The sequence below is a fragment of the Peromyscus californicus genome, unplaced genomic scaffold (assembly GCF_007827085.1).
Source record: "Peromyscus californicus insignis strain IS unplaced genomic scaffold, ASM782708v3 Scaffold_23__1_contigs__length_62951481, whole genome shotgun sequence".
NCBI classification, from domain to species: domain Eukaryota; kingdom Metazoa; phylum Chordata; class Mammalia; order Rodentia; family Cricetidae; genus Peromyscus; species Peromyscus californicus.
Window position 1 is genome coordinate 12,987,666 of NW_026294534.1, and position 17,411 is coordinate 13,005,076.

The following is a 17,411-nucleotide window of genomic DNA, read 5'->3' on the forward strand; positions in this document are numbered from 1 at the left end:
TTCGTGTTTCTGCTTTGTTATTGTAATCACAAGGAGAGAAGTTATACCTTACACTCTCCCGAGACACCTGTACATGTCAGTCTGCCTGACAACACACAAGGAGGGCACTGAACAGCCTGGTAGCGGTCATTTGACTGTCATGTAGGGAAGCAAGAAGCTCAAGAAATCCCCTGGGAATTTTAGGGAGACGAGTGTATCAATGGTGACTTCATGAAACTCTGAGACCTTAAGACAATGTGCTCACGGTTTTCTCTGAACACTGCTTAGGGTCACACACTCTTTATTCTCCCCATTTTAACCAGGGTCCAAATAAAAGTGTATTTCTTGTTTGTCTCGATAAAAAGAAATGGACTACTTTCTATTTATTGCACTTTATAGTAAGATTTCTCTAAGCAAGGGTTTTTCTGAACCACTCATGGTGGCATCAGCTAAGACAATGTCACATAAAGTATGGGAATGTGGTCATTACCAGCATTACTGTATCTGAGACATACTGTATATCTCAGGTCCTTGGCCTTGATTACAAGATGTTTTAGTCTAGGGTTCCCCTGTGAGAAAAGACTTCTGGAATGTAAACATATCGATGGGAATGCAAAAGCATTTTCAGTTACTAATTGCTGCAATCAAGGCAAAGCTCATAACCATTAGCTTTGATATAGTATAAACAGAAATAATAAGTTGATTAATCATCTGCAGAGGTATTAGACTATATCCAGCCCTTCAGAGCTCAAGAGCTGAGCTGTGCTGTGACCTGAAGTTAGTTAATAGCTGTTTTCTTATCTTTATTATTTATTTGTTTATGAAGTATTTGTTTTTCAACAGGTGTTGGAGATTGACAAAGAGCCTAGAAGAAGAAATATCCCAGACAAAGTCCAGGGTAGGAGACATTAACAGGACTGCCTCCAAAGACTGTGAGCAAGCTTACTGCATTTAGAAACGAGATCAGAGTGAAAATCACTGAAATCATCAGAAAAAAGAAAAGTGAATATTCATAAGGTTTTTTTGGTTTTGTTTTGTTTTTACAGTGAGCCCAGGCTTTCTTTCAGATACAGGAAAGTGTAAATTCAAACTTCTCAAAGAAACAGGAGAATTCCACACATAATATGACATGGCAGGATGGTGAAGTGTGACTAGTGCTCGCTAAAGAGATAAACATGAATTCCCTTGTTACCTTGGAACTAGCAATTTAAAAAAGAACACATTACCCCTCTCTCTTCCCAGCCAATGGGTCAATCCATGGATCATAGTTAAACTGCAGGCTTGGAAGGTTGGAATTAGAAAGCTGAATGGGATGAACTTGGCTTGAGGAGATTTGTCAGTGGAATGTTCAGGGCACCTCCTGGCTGAATGGACAAGGAGAAGGGAAGTCAAGCCAGGACCAAGGAAAGGTGATTTGGCTTTAAAACTGAGTTTTCTAGAAAAGATTTTCAAAGTTTTTGTCTTCTATTTTGTGTCATCACAAAATCAACAAGAAGGGTCAGAGGTATAAGGGATACAGATTCCTAACCACATTCTACTTATCCTTACACCCACAGGAAAGTGTGGCTCTCATCCCTCACTGAAGAAGCTTCTTTTTGCAGCAGACGTAGATTGTTACAGAGATCCACAACTGGTCCAAATGCAGAGAACAGGTGACTGTGGGGAGCCCGGCTGCAACACATACAACTACAATATGACACTTCATCTCAGAGGCTCAGGAAACACCATGGGAGAAGGACTGAAAGATTATAAGAGCCAGAGAACTGGAATATCTACTGGGACATAGCGTCATCCATATATGGCAGAGAAGTTGTACCCATGAAATCTCAACAAAATTACATAAACAACACTTTCACAGTGACAGCATCAGCTGTTGACCAACATGGAGGAGGTGCAAGTGCTACAGTTCTGAAGGGAAAGGTATCCTGACTTTGGGGAGCCAGGCTCTCCCTACAGCTGTGAAGGGGAGGTATCCTGGATACCTACAGCTGTGAAGGGAAAGATAATCTGACTGTCAGGAGCCAGGCTATACCTATAGATGTAAAGGGAAGCTATCCTGACTGTCAGAGGACAAGCTATATATACCTATAGCTCTGAAGAGAAAGGTATCCTGACTGTCGGGAGCCAGGCTATACCTACAGCTGTGTCCTGGGAGGTGGGAGTGGTTTCCCCACAGGAATGTAACAATCCTGTTCCTCTCCAAGAGAGCTGTTACAGCTCAGCTCTGCTCTACTCTGCTAAGAGAGTTTCCCAGCAGAGATATCGGTTGCTTCTCTGTTCCACTTCACTCCGGCAAAAGAAGGTCTTCACCCAAAACTCAGTCAAGAGATTTATTGGGAGGGAGGAATCCAACAGAGTGGCTGTCTCTGCCAGGGTGGAAAAAGGCAGCTCCCAACTGAACAGGTACAGGGCTTATATAGGGCTTCTTAGGGGCGGAGTTTTTCCAGGGTGAAGATTTTCAGGGTGGGAGTTGGTCAGATTTCAATACCTGAGTTTGAGCAAGCTCAGAGAATGGCTGGATTTCCTGCTCAGGGACTGGCAATTTTTGTGCTCAGTGATTGATTGGTTTTCCTGCTCAGGGATTGGTTGGTTTTTGTGCTGAGTTGGTCAGGGTCAGAGTGTGTTTCTTTAGCTCTGGTTTCAGGGTCAGGGTGTGTTTCTTTCACTGGCTCTGGTTTCAGTGTTTCGTTGGCTCTGGTTTCAGAGTGAGGGTGTGTTTCTTTGGCTCTAGTTTCAGGGACAGGGTGTATTTCTTCCACGAGTTTTGGTTTCAGGGTCAGGGTGTGTTTCTTTGGCTGGCCCTTTTACCCTACAGGAGGGAAAATTTCACAAGGTTCCACCCCTAGATGAAGAGCTACAGGTGATCAATTACTTAGTCTATTTTATGAAGAAGAGTCAGTCTGCTCCATATATGAGCCCTCTGGTAGATTATCTATCCAATCCCAAGCAGTTAGCCCTAAGCACATATACATGTGAGCAACACTAAATGAACTCAGTAGGTTGTGTGTGCATGCATGCACCGTGCGTGTGTGTGTGTGTGTGTGTGTGTGTGTGTGTGTGTGTGTGTGTCCATAATAAAGAATAAGAGGGCATGCATGAATCTGAGGAGTCAGGAGGATATGGAAGAAGTTAGAGTGAGCAAAGGGAGAGGTGGATGATTTAAATACAATACTCATATAATTTTTAAAATATAACTAAAAATTTAAAATTTATACAGTGTGGGACTGTTTCTAGCCTTTGGGGCTGAGGTAACAAGGAGAATTTAGATGAAAACAATTAAATGTAAAATCACAGGAACACATCTACAAAATAGGTTTTGTAAAATCTAACAAGTTAATGTGCTGTGTTATAATGTATACAATTATCTAAATCTGCCATCTCAAAACTGGCATAATAATCATTAATAATTATTCTAATAAAGCTTCTACATATCAATCACATTGCTGAACACTTTAAAGACATTACCTCATTTTATTATAAAATATCCTTTTATAAGAATTTCCTTAAATAGACGTATTTTTCAGCTTAGGAAACTGAATTGGAGAATTATGTTAACTTGTAGACTGTCATACATCCCCTAAGTGGCTGGACTGGAAGGCAGGCTATCTGATTGACTCCGGACCTCATTCTCTGATTTCCACACCAGTATTTTCTAAATATTATATGCCTTCTACTCACTTTATTCTGCTTTTTTTTTAATACTGAATGTGACCCATTAAACTAATTTCCCACTAATTTGATTCACTGAAAAATCCTGCCGTTGGCGATAGGCTTAATTAAAGAGCTGTTCAGCATTTGGGAAATGCTTTTATGTATCGTTATCTCATTTTATTCTTGTATCACCATTTTGAAGTCCATTGGGGAAGATTGAAAGCTAAAGGTGGGATGGCACGCCCAGGGTCTCTCAGCTAGTACATTACAGAATTAGCACCAAAGCCCAGGCTCTGGCTCATACTCAAGGACTGCTCAGTGTCTAACGTTGGCACATGGAAGCAAGACATGGCCTTTCTTTTCCTGGATTATTATGCAGGGTCCAGCCTATCTCCTTCCCAGCAATGGTCGAGTTGCATCATAGCTGCTACACCATCCAACCCTGTGTAGTCAATGTCATGCCAACCTTCACCTCTGTGTAAGACCTGGCAACTGCTGCAGGCATCACACACACCTAAAAACTGCACAAGCTTGCACAGAGGCATGTACGCATATGCACACAGATGACAAATATGTGCAAAAATGCAATCACTCACATTACCTATGTAGATTCACATACATGCCCACACACATGTGCACGCACACGCGTGTGCACACACACAAACACACATTCACACACACACACACACACACACACACACACACACACACACACACACACACACAGGCTTCTATTCTATTGTAATACTTTGCTCTTGGTAAAGCTCTAGAATTTATTTTCAGCGGAGAAGTTCTGGGATTACTGAGTTGAAACTAATCTGATGCTTCGAAGTGTCTAAGTGTCCTGGAGAAGGAGACTAAGAATGGAGCCTGGGAACAATGCCTTGTGTGTCACAGGCAGCGTGTGAACTGTATTTACCAGCACAGCACGAGGTGTGCAGGAAAATCCCCCCACGCGCTCAAGAGAAAACTGACAGCTAAAGAAACTCAACTTCCTTTCCATATTCCTTCCTTCCCGAACATCATGTGCTTTCCTAAATCTCTCGAGAGGCCATCAGGTCCCACCTGCTCGTACACCACACCCGTGTGGGCTCTGTATTTAGCAGACAGCTGTCTGAAAGGACTGGTCTGGACGGCTGCATGACGAGAGACTGGCTGGAACACCTGAGGCACCGAAGTGCCGTCTGTTTATAGACTTGTTCCCTCTGCACTGGTGCCCAGGCCAAGCTGGGAGTCTGTGCGGTCTCCTCCCCACCTGGGAGGTACTTCCCTCGGGGTCAGCAGCACCGTCCTCCCTTTGCTCCTTGGGCTCACTGCAAACTTCACATCATCACTGACAAGCAGGGCACACACACACCCCACCCCCTCTACCCAGTGCTCTGTCTCTATTGTGCTCTCCACATCTGACACTTTTCTTCTGACTGGAGGGTAGGATGAAGTGGACCAGCCCCTGGTCCCTTTCCTTAGCTGGGCTAAAGCCTGTGACCACCTCACAGTGACCCCCAAAGAAAGCAGTGTTGCAAGAATGAATGAGGTCATTCATGCATGCATGATGAAGTCATACAAGTCAAGACTTTAATTCACATTTACTTTGCCTGGTTTTGTTGGACTGTCTTTTACATTCACCTTCCCCCAGATCTTAAGCAAAAGCCTTATTAATACGCACATTAAGGTAAAAGTGCTGAAGGAAAGGGGGCCACTTCTCTGAGTCTGCTTCAGATTCTAGAGGAAAACACTTGGTTCTATTCACACATTCCTTCTGAACACCAAGAGGTGTATTTAAAGCAAAAGTTGACTCCCCCCATCTTCCATTCTTTCCCCAAACATTTCCCTGTAACAAAATGTTTTTGATCAATAATTTGCTATTCTCTCTAACACAGTGCCTGTTTTCCTAGTTTTCTCACCCACAAAAAAAATTTACTTCTCCCTGTTAATAGGCCAGTAATTCTTCTGACTGATGAAAGATACAAAATTAAAGCAAGTGCCCGGGAGTTCCAATGTCAAGAAGGAGCAGATGAGATTTAAAAAAAGGAATGACCATTGCACACCCCTCATGTTCATTTGTTTGTTCATCTGCTGAAAGGCATGCATCCTGCTGAGCTCTAGGACTGTGAAGTACACAATGATGAATTAGAACTTGGGATCAAGAAGTCCACAGCTCTATCCCCCTGCCCCAAGGAAAACAGAATATTTTAAGAAAATACACTCTCAAAAGACCCTTGAAATGTTGGATGCATACTAAAATAACAAAACACAATAGGTTCCCATTTTGGTGAGATCAAAACCAAAACAAACACAGCCAGAAATAAAAGTGGAGAATTATTACCTAGACCAGGCGAAGAGGGCATGGGAGTTGTCATAGTTAGTTGTAACTGTCAACTTCACACAGCCTAGAGTCGTCTGAGAGGCATTTCTGAGATCAGAATTGGCCTGTAGTCATGTCTGTGTGAGTATTGTCTAGATTGTTAATTGATATAGGAGGGTCCATCATACCCTAGGAGACACCACTTCCTGGGCAGATGGTCCTAGGCTATAACCAAGTTAGTTAAGAAGTGTGAGTTTGAGTGATCCAGAAAACAGTTTTCCTCCATGGTTTCTCCTTCAAGGTCTTGCTTGAGTTCCTTCCCTTATTCTCTCAATGATGGACTTTATCTGCAAGCTGAAATAAATCCTTTTCTCCCTGAAATTGATTTTGGTCACAAATTTGGTCCACAAATTTTGGATTTGTCACAGAAATGGTAAATACATTAGAAAAGAGTCACTTGTAAAGCAGTGTCCTTCTTAAACAAAGCAAGTGTTGGGATTTTGTTCCTGAAGTCTATGTACATTCCTGTAGAAATACCTATCTCTAAGGATGCTCAGTTGAAGCTCTTGGCTCAAGAAAGATGGGGCACATGACTGTGACACATTTAGAAGTTAATGCTGTGAGTGTTCACCAAATGTTTCAATAGTAGCTTGTCCTACCACTGGAGGGTTCTAGAACCTTGAAAATCTGGAGCTTAGTAAGAGAAAATTAGTTCTTTTGCAGTATAGCCTTAAAGCCAGTATTGGGCTCTTGGCCTCTTCTCTGTTTTCCTCCCCAGCAGGCATCCATGAGGGAAGCACTGCCTCCGTCCTGATGATCTGCATCAGGCAGCAGGACCCAAACTCTGCAACCATGAGCCACATTCAACTTTCTTCCTTATAGCTTAATTAGCACATGTGTCTTGTCACAATGTCAGAAAGCTGAGCAACACACTGTACAGTGCCTACTGTAAAATGATTAACAATGATTCAAAATATGATAAAATTTTTCTTGGAGTTAAAATACATATTAAACTCTTAACACATATTCATAGGAACTTGAAATACTTGTGTTACAAGGGATTGAACCCAGGGCCTCAACCATGCTACACAAGCACTATAGAGCTAGATTCTTAACTCTTGTGGGTTGGGAAGCTGCATGTGTGGTGGTGTGTGCGTGTGTCTTATGCACATGTTAGTGTGTGTGCGCTTGGGGGTGTATGTGCATGTATGTGAACATTCACGTAGAAATCAGAAGTCATTCTGGATAATTGTCTTTTATCATCTGGATAGCCACTGCCTTTAGGAGCATATGGTACCTGCCTTTTCATTTTCTCCTCTTCCTATTTATCTCCCTCATTTTCAAAACATAAAGCAAAATAAATTTGGCCAGTATTTCTACTTAATAGAATAACATAACTGAATTGTAATCACTTTGTTCTTGGCTGTCAGTGATGCGTGAACAATGTTCCATTTCATTGTGTTAAAAGCATCAAAGTAGAGTAGAGAATAGGAGAATGGAGTTCTGAGGCCAGTCTTAGGTCTTTTGCTAGACATGGGCTTGGGAAGTTTGTGTGTTGTTGGTCAGTTCCATACTTCCTAGTAACATATGAACAGGGCTGTCTGCTTAGAGGAGGCTCACGGGAAAACATGAGCTGAGAGATCTGACTAAAGCTCCCTAAACTTCTTTGGAGCACTGTTCAAATACAAAGTCATATTATTGGGGCAGCATTTTAAAAGAAAGTATGAGCCTTGTTCTGTCCAGAGTACAGAAATTCATTGTAAAATGCAGGATTCGTGCAAACAAAGGAGCAAAATTATTAATAGTCTAAAGAAATAAAAAATATTGGGCTTCATGTTGAACAAAAAGAGAAGACAGCTTTTGTCTTCAAACATTCTGTCACCTGTGTTTTCCTGGTTTTCACAAAACCTGGTATGAATGAATGCACAGTGCTCATCTCTCTGCCTTCCCTCCATCCTCTGTTGTTAAACGCTGCACAATCTTCAGTCACAAGGCCACTCCTGAGCACAAGTGCCTGTGCGTATTTTGCGTCTTCCCCTCCACCACACTCCTGGTATCACATGCACTCCTTCATTGTGCTCCTTACATGTTCCTTCTCTGTAATCCAGCCTGCTCTTTTGTTTTGTTTTGCTTTTCATTTGTTCAGAGAATAGAGAAAGGGAGGGACACACACACACACACACACACACACACACACACACACACACACACACACATACACACAAAGGGAATGTGTGTATGTGTATGAATGCACATGATGGATGGGGGTGCATGCCATGGCACATGTGTGGAGGTCAATGGACAGTTTTGTGGAATCAACTTTCTTCCTCCACATTTACAAAGGTTCTTGAGTTTGAACCCAAATCACTGGCTTACACAGCAAATGCCCTTTCCAGCTGATCCATTTACTTCCCTTGTCCCTTTAGGTATGTTTTGTCAACTTGACACATACACATTTTTGTGATGATATTTACAGACTCCCATTCCCGTCCTTTACCCCCCCTTAGCCCATTCCTTAGAGATAGTCAACTTCCCTGCCTGCACGGTCAAGGGCTGTGACTTGCACTATTGGAACTCACTCCATTGTGAGTGTCATTCTTCACACTGCAGCTGTGAGCACAGCAAAGCTTTCTGGGTCAAATCTCCCATTAGTTCCATGGCTTTGTGGACTGTGCTCTACTGTCACAACTGTCCCGACAAGGCACCTGTGCCACGCCGTGAGTACCCTCGCCTCCCCCACCTGAGGCAGAGCCTAAAGAACTGCCATATCTTCTCTAGATGGCCTTAGATTTCTGTGAAACCATGGAGGAGAACTTGACAGGATTGCAGGAGTATTTCAGAATTATTCCTGAAAAGTGCCAGATCCAATCCTTCACTGTATAGATCCTGACAGTTCTCAGAAGTGTGAGAACCTAGAACCTTCCATCTGAGTGGTGGACTCTCCCCACCCCACCCCACCCCACCTCTCTCTCTCTCTCTCTCTCTCTCTCTCTCTCTCTCTCTCTCTCTCTCTCTCTCTCTCTCCCCCCAGTTAACCAAGTGTAGTTAGTATTTGGTGACTCTTTCCTCTGGAAACAACAAGATATATAAACTATTACTACACTCCCTTCCATATTCCAACCCTCTGATTGATTGTCACACCAGCTTCATTGATCTTTGCAATAACTGCATCCCCTTTGCCTCTGACACTCAGGCCGTACTGCTGGTGTACTGGGTGGCTTTGTGTGTCAACTTGACACAAGCTAGCATCATCAGAGGAAGGAACCTCAGCTCAGGAAATGCCTCCTTGAGATCCAGCTCTAAGGTGTTTTCTCATTTAGTGATCAATGGGGGAGGGCCTAGTCCATGGTGGATGGTGCCATCCCTGGGCTGGTGGTCCTGGGTTCTATAAGAAGGTGTGCTGAGCAAGCCATGGGAAACAAGCCAGTAAGCAGCACCCCTCCATGGTCTCTGCATCAGCTCCTGCTTCCAGAATCCTGTTCTGTTTTGAGTTCCTGTCCTGACTTCCTTCAGTGATGAACAGCAGTGCTGAAATTTAAGCCTAAATAAACCCTTTCCTCCCCAACTTGCTCTTTGGTCATGGCATTTCATCGCAGCAATAGAAACCCTAACTAAGACAGCTGGCATGTCCCATATTGGTTGGGAACCTAGTCAATCCTCTCTGAAATTCAGGCCTCCTCCTTCATCAACTGTTTCTTATAAGGAGACATGTAGCATGCCATGATCCCAGCTGCGTCCTATAGATCAGAATCTGAGGCAGAGGGATTGTACAGTATCAGTTTATTTGAAAACTGACCAGGTAAAAATTATGTAGTGATAAAAACAACCAAACAGGGAGCAGACACATGCAAGTGCAATTACATATTACAAAACTGGCTAACAGGGTATGTAGGCTGCCGAGGTATACCTCAGAGAAGTGGTACAGATGCCGAGTGGGCACCAGACATAAGGACACCAACAGTGGCCTCCACATCACGTGAGTCAAGGCTTGGTCTCACTGGACCCCAATCACAGAACTTCAGATTTGCAGGTGATTCAATGTGAACATTTCCTGGGGTAATTTGTCAACTGAAGTGAAGGGACAAAGTGTGTTTTGCAGGAATGAGGCTAAGGACTACTAAGTCTTATGGAATCAGTCTGGGCTCAGGGAGGGCTAGCCACTGTCACAACATTTGGAACAAGAAAGAGGTCTTCAGGTGGGACGACACAAAAGGGATGTTTGATCTAGGCAAGCTGACATCAGATACCACCATCGTCCTATCTTGCAACCGAGACTAAGGAAACCTATAATGTTCCGGCAGCATCACAACCGGTTAGAAAGACAGACACCAAAGGGACAATACTTTTTAAAACGGTTTTTGTAAGAACGTGTTTTTCACAAATTTTTCAACCCATAATCTGAAATTCCCATAGGATTCAGGCAAAGTTGGCTAGATCATGAGCGAAGTTCAGAGAGAGTGTGTGCACACACCGTGAACAAGAACATACTCTCTCCCTCACCTGCTGAGGCCATCACTGAACTCACAGTCTTCCTGCTGGATGCAAGGATTAGTTTGTGCCTCATCCTACTTGCCAGCCCCTCATATTCCCACAAACCCTTGCCTGCAGGTGTGGCAGGCCTGGGGAGTGGTCCCTGAGACCTTCTCCAGTCCTATTCTTCCCCTCTGTGTTTTCAGAGGCAGAAAGTTAAAATGCTCATCTCTCAGGGGCCATGTGATCAATGAGAATTTGCTGAGAAATTTTGATGAACCAAAGTCAAAGCCTGTTGAGGAAATCTTGAAATGTTGGACCCCTGCACCTCCCTGTCTCATCTAGCATCTTATGATCCTAGAAATAAAAGTCACCCAATAAAAAAGTACAAGTGGGCAAACTAAGTGTTGTATAACCCTGGATGATGTGGCTCAAGGATTCAGATAACACACCACAGCCCTGGTTCCAGTTGGAACAGACAGCTGCATTCTGAAGATGCCCATGCTACAACTAGACTCTTCCTACTTGACTATCAGGGATGCAGACATCACTCACTGCGCAGTGGTCCTCATCTCAACAAAGCATTGCCAGCACCTAAAAAGAAGATTTCACAGGTACTTCGTTGACCTGGGGTTGGTGAGGCACACAAGAGAGTGAAGAGACAGAGAGGACACTCAGTGTCTGTCCTCGTTAGCTTTTCTCTGCTGCTATGCTATAAAACACTGGCCAAAAGCAACATGGGAAGGAAAGGGCTTACTTTGCTTATACTTCCATGTCACAGTTCATCAACGAGGGTAGCCAGAGCAGGATCGGGCAGGAATATGAAGGCAGGAACCAAAGCAGAGCCAATGAGTTTGGCCCTCCCACAACAATCACTAATTAAGAAAATGCCCCACAGGCTTTCCTATAGACCAATCTGACAGAAGCTTTTTCTCAGCTGAGGTTCCCTCTCCCCCATGACTCTAGCTTGTGGCATGTTGACAAGACTCCTAGGCAGCACAGTGTCCTAATAGAGTTTCTAGTTGGGGAGAAGCAAGCCAGATATTGGCACATGTTCAGGATGATAAAGGTACCATCAAAAGAGCCATGAAGTGCTCGGAGAGTGGAGTGATGAGTAACAAGTTGTGAGCGGACATTTGAAACAAGCTCGGAAGCAGTGATGTTGCAGGGGGACTTGATGGCTGCTCGTGTCATTGTCAAAGGGAATAACATGTCCGCACATAAATACAAATGGGCTTCGTGTGCTTCGAAGGGAGAAAGCTATTGAGGATCCTGGTACTTCACACTGTAGCTCTTCTTCTTTCCCTCATTTTTACAACCCATCACTAGCCAGGTCAAGCAGTAACTAAGGTATCAAGTCTCAGTTGAAGGCAGAGGTTTGTCTGTGATTTATTCACACCTCCCTATATGCTGCTCACCATCTAGAGAGGGGCTGCCTAGGGGCTGGAAGGCTTATTCAGTAAACTGGCCCTCTGACCTCCAACAGTAAGTCATTTCCACTGAGCTCTAGAGGAACAATCCATGTGTTAACTTGCTCCGGGGTTCTGTGCAGCCTGCTCATTGTCTTTCAGACTAGGACATGGGAGCAGTCCTCCCCTGTGCACCGTGCACATAATTACTCTTCTTCCACATCGCTGTGGGAACCCCAAGCATTGTGGAAGCCCAGCACCTGCCTGGAGGCCACAGAAATAGAAAAGAAAGAGAGAGAGACAAAGAAAAATGCCAAGCTATTCAGGAATACAAACTTTAAAGCCTCAAACCAAGGTGGGGAGAAGTCAGGAAAACACCCTGGACCACATTAGGTGTGTTCTTCCTTATTTTTCAATTAGTTTTTACATTTTTTATTCTATTTATCTATTCTTTGAGAATCTAACACAAACACACACACACACACACACACACACACACACACACACACACACACACCCCGAGTGTAAGGAAATTCTAATTCCCCAAACTTCAAATGGAAATCCAAATATCCAGAAATGAGCTCAGCCTGGACGATAATAGGATTCTGGAGGTTAGGTGAAAGCCAACATTCCTCAGGAACTTGTCTCTCAAAAGGAGTCATTTCCTTTACCTCTAGCCAAAGGGACATATGGCTCTCCAATTAATATATGCCTGTGGCACCTACCAGCATAATCAAGGTCCATGCTAGCCTGCAGGCTCCCGTAGTCCCTACTCACAAATACATGCTATACATTTCAATGCCCCGATGCCAGTCTCCTGGCCCTTCCCTCCCTTCAGCTACTCACCCTTCTTATAACCCAGCTATTCGTACTATTCTAGGCTCCTGGTATTCTCACTATGCTTTCTCTGTTCTCTATCCACTGTTATTTTCCCTTCTTTCATAGATAGCTCTCAGCATGCCCAGTCTGTTGGCCATGTTCAATCTACTCTTCGTCTCTGCTCTAGACTCTTCCAGACACCTCTAGCTGTTCTCTCTCTTATATCTACCATAAAACCTTCCCAAACCATGGAGCAATCATGTCATCAGTTTGTACAGTATGCAATATATTTTCATAATCTTCATCATTACCCCCACTGATCTCTCATAATTTTTATTAGAAAGTGAAGTATTTGATTTAATTACAATATTTTTAATCAAACTCTCTTTTTGTTGATTCTCCTCTCCCTCTCTCTTCCTTCTTTTTCCTCATCTACCTCAATTCCCTCGTACTCTTCCACCACACTTCATAACCTCCCTTCTGCTTTCATGCCCTGTGTCCCCATTTCCTCCTCCACTTCAGCACCTCCTTTTCCACTCTTGTGGTTTTCTATCTAGTTTCATACTCTACACCCATACTCACTCTGCACTTACATTTTCCTTTCTGAGGGTAACTTATTCAACTGCAGAAAAACAAATGGAATGTGGCTTTAGCAAGTGCCACTGATGGTTAAAGAGTGAGATAAGTGTCATTAATAGTCAAAGAGTAAGAAGAGTCTCCTCACCAATGACCAAAGAGTCAGATGAGTGTCACTGAAGGATGGGATGTATAAATGTCTGTCACGGGCACAGAGGATAGTGGCAAAGAAGGATGGCATATGAAGGTTTTTAGAAAGATGCAGGGACATAGTTGTCATAGAGAAACAGACACTTGAGAAAGTGGAAAATTCACATATATACATATATATGAATTTATATGTGTGTAAATACATACATATATACATACATATATTATGTATATGTATATATACATGTACATAATGTAGATATATATATGAATTTTCACACACATATGAAAATATGCTATCTTGTCCCATTATTTCTAAAGAGTCCTGACACATTTAAGGCAGAAATATGAACTTCCTTGACGACACACAACCCTACTTTCCTGTCTCACCAGCCTGAACAAACACAAATAGAAAATATTCTTCAACAGGCCTCAGTTTCTTCACTGGCTCTCTAGTTTTCTTGCCCGGAGGACTGTTCTCTTTTGCTACACAAAGTCTGCTTCACAGAGAAAAGCCTGGGCATGGCCAATCATTTACTTCTAATAAGTCTTTGTTAACCTCCAATGTTGACTAGTTTTCCAAGGGCAGGAACTGTGGCAGCGTCATTAATTCACTGTCCCAAGAGTCTAGTCTGACCAATGCTTCCTAGTACATATTTGTTTAAAATGGGTCAGCCCAGAGCTGGAAAGTGGTAGTAGGCCACTCTAAACCGAAGACCTTTAAAATATCCAGCATAAAAGAAGAGGGAGAGAATCCACACAGTTTCAACTGACTGGACCCAGGGTGCTAATAAGTGACAATTAGGCTGAAATTTATTCAGACTCGACTACAAGGACTTTAAAGGAGCTGTAAAGGAGGATAACTGCTCTATCAAGACCTAATCTCAATACCCCCACCACATGCCCTTGACCACAGAGAGGAAAGAGGGGCTTTGTAAAGAGGAGATCTTGGGAAATTTTCTTATTCAGGCAAAGCTGTGTCCCCCATCCCTGCATGTTGAGAGGGAAGAATGCATTCCAGACCCCACACAGGAGGTCAGTGCTGGCATGAATCTATGCATGAAAGTTGGTGGAGGAAGAGCCTGTTTGAGAAGAAAGGCCTGGTGATACTGCTGAAACATAGTTGGGAGATGAACTGGAAGCACCATACCATAGTAAAAACAAGAGAGAATAAGCACACGGATCTTTGCTTGCCTGTACTCGGCTAGCTTTCTCCTCTCTTACACTGTTCAGGACACCGTGCCTAGGAAATGGTGACACCCACAATGGGCTGGGTCTTCCCACATCAATTAATCAAGCAGTGCCTCAGAGACATGCCCACATACCAAACTGATCTATACTATTCCTCATTAAGACTCTTCTCCTTGGTGACTCTAGGTTGTGTCAAGTTGACAGTTAAAACCCACTGCCCAGCATCCATGGGTGCATCCACAGATGATATATATTGGAGAAAGAAATCTGAGTGTATACTGAATGTGTGTACATTTTCTTTCTTGCCATTATTCTTTGAGAAATGCAGCATAACAGCTACTTTATAGCATTTACAGTGTGTTGGGTAGTGCATGTAATCTAGGGATTGTTTAAATCATATGCCAAGATCTATGTACATTCTATACAAATATACCATTTTACATAAGACACTTAAACATGCACAGAACCCAGACCTCATGATGCTTATGGAAGACTGTAGTCTACACATCAGTTCACCTTGTCTTCTATGGAAATAGATAAGCAAATGAACTAGGCAAAGACCTTCCCCTTTAGAAACACTTTGCTACTGCCCATGAAGATAGCCTTGAAGCTGGATCTAAGATAATCCAGCAATATACTGGGTGTTTTGAGTTGAACTATGACTCCAAAAGTTTATATTGAAGTCCCATCCATCTCCAATACTTATGAAAGCAGCCATATTTGGAAACACGACCTTTGGCAATGTAATTGTTAGGATGAAGTTGAAGTGTGCTATTTTAATGTGACAGGTGTCATAAGGGCATGTTAGTACACAGAGTCAGGCATGCATATAAGGAAGATGACATGGAAACATTGGGAGAATGGATGAGCATGAGTCAGTGGGGGCTGGGATTATAGTGATGTGTCTCCTAGAGGAGGAATGTCAGGGATGGCAGTAAACAAAGAAAGCCCTAAGAGCTAAGAAAGATTTATCCCTCTGAACATTATGAGGAAGAATGTGGCCCTGATGAGCCCATGGCTTTACACTTCTAATCTCCAGGGGTGTGAAAGAATATGAAGGCATGATTAAGGTTCACCTCAGGGTGGTGCTATGTTCAGAGGCCCCAGGAGAAAAAGGTAATGAGACCACAGCTATGACCCAGAACCAAGCACTACTCTCCTCACAGCACTGAGTGTGAGCAGCCTCTCAGCTTTGAGTTGAGGAAGCACTTGAAGTACACTCTGCTTATTCTGCTCCTCTGATCCAGGATGTACCACTCAATGGGACAAGTGTTAGCTGTCTATTCTCCTTTATTCTGGCTCACAGGGATCAATAACACAGTTCTTACGGTGAGCTTCAGTTATCAGAAGAGTGTCTCGTGTCCCAAGTTTAATCTGATGCCATAATAAGAAAGAGAAAGCTGTTCTTCAAGTGGAGAGCAGTTTGGGAGTCAGGAGGGAAGATCTTTCCCACAGGGCTGTGCTCTAGCTCCTTTCAGAGACTAAGACTCCATCATCTCCCTTCTGTACACACTACGGCCTATGTGATGGCTATGTGGATTCTGGCAACTCTAGCTTCTGAGCCCTCACTGGAATGGAATCTTCTGGTACCATGACCTCCACAACCATGAAGGATTAGATGCATCAATTGCTTAAGCCCCCTTAGTCTATTTTGTTTCAGCAAACTGGCCTAAGACAGAACTCATCACAAGCTCTGAAAGGGAAGATGATACCAGTACAGTAGTCAGCAAGATGCTCTACAGAAACTCAAGATGATCAGGTGAAGTGTGAAGCTGATGAGGGTGTCAATGACAGTGACAGGGTTCTGGGATGGAAGACATGTAACCGCACCTATCCATTGCAGTGACAATCTACCATTTGGGGCTGTGAGGACTGAAACTGCAACCATGATGCCTGGGTCCAGGAGGGGTTGTGCAATGATTAGAACTTCATTCACAGTGTCTTTATTGCTAGATACATGGTCAGTCCACCAAGTTTCAGAAGAACAGTCACATCTGCCAAGCAGAGGATTGACATCAGCTTCTGCAGTGGACCAGGAATCTCTAGCCTGCTTTTTCAGTTCTTGACAACTCACTGACACAGAGCCCTTTGAAGGAGAAATCAGTCCCCATGAGATAAACCCCTGTGGTGTTCTTTCAAGATGCTTGCTCCAGGATAAGAAAGGGTGAGATTTTTATGATTTTTAGATATGAGGCCTGAGCTGCTACTGAGTCAAGAGACTCAAGTATCATAATCATCCTCTACAGCCTCCATCCGCAGTGGCCATCCATGGCCAGTGAAGACATCTTCAGTGTTTTAATGTCAGGATGTCACCCAGGCCTCCTTGGGAAATATGTCAGCGACGGTTCTCAGGTTCACCTCAGAAACATTCCCTGACTTCTACTTCTCCCTCCCTGAGATTTCTGACTTTCTCTCCAATCCAGTACCATAAAGCTTCTGTTATCTTTTCCTTTCCTCAGGCCAGTTTGAAGTTCAGGCTTCAGTAACCCGAACCATAGAACCATTAAGAACAGCTCCACTTGTCTCAGTAAATGTAGAAAACCCTTCCTCAAAGTACATGTACCTCTGAATTATCCCAGAGTCACCTCCATATTCGGTCCCCTATGACTAACACCACACGATCCAATCCCAACAGTGCCATCCACTGAAAACCAATCAGGCTCTCCAGTACCTGTGTCACTTGGCCTATTTTCTTCTCTCTGATGGGGAGACCAGAGTTTGAAGTTGGTAGATGCCACAATGTGATGTTTCTGTTAAGTGACATCATTGAATATTTTCAGGAAAGGCAAAACCCTTTCCTTCTGGCAACTTGAAGAGTCTGCTTCCATTAACAGGAAGGATTCAGGGGAATTAGATGTGCA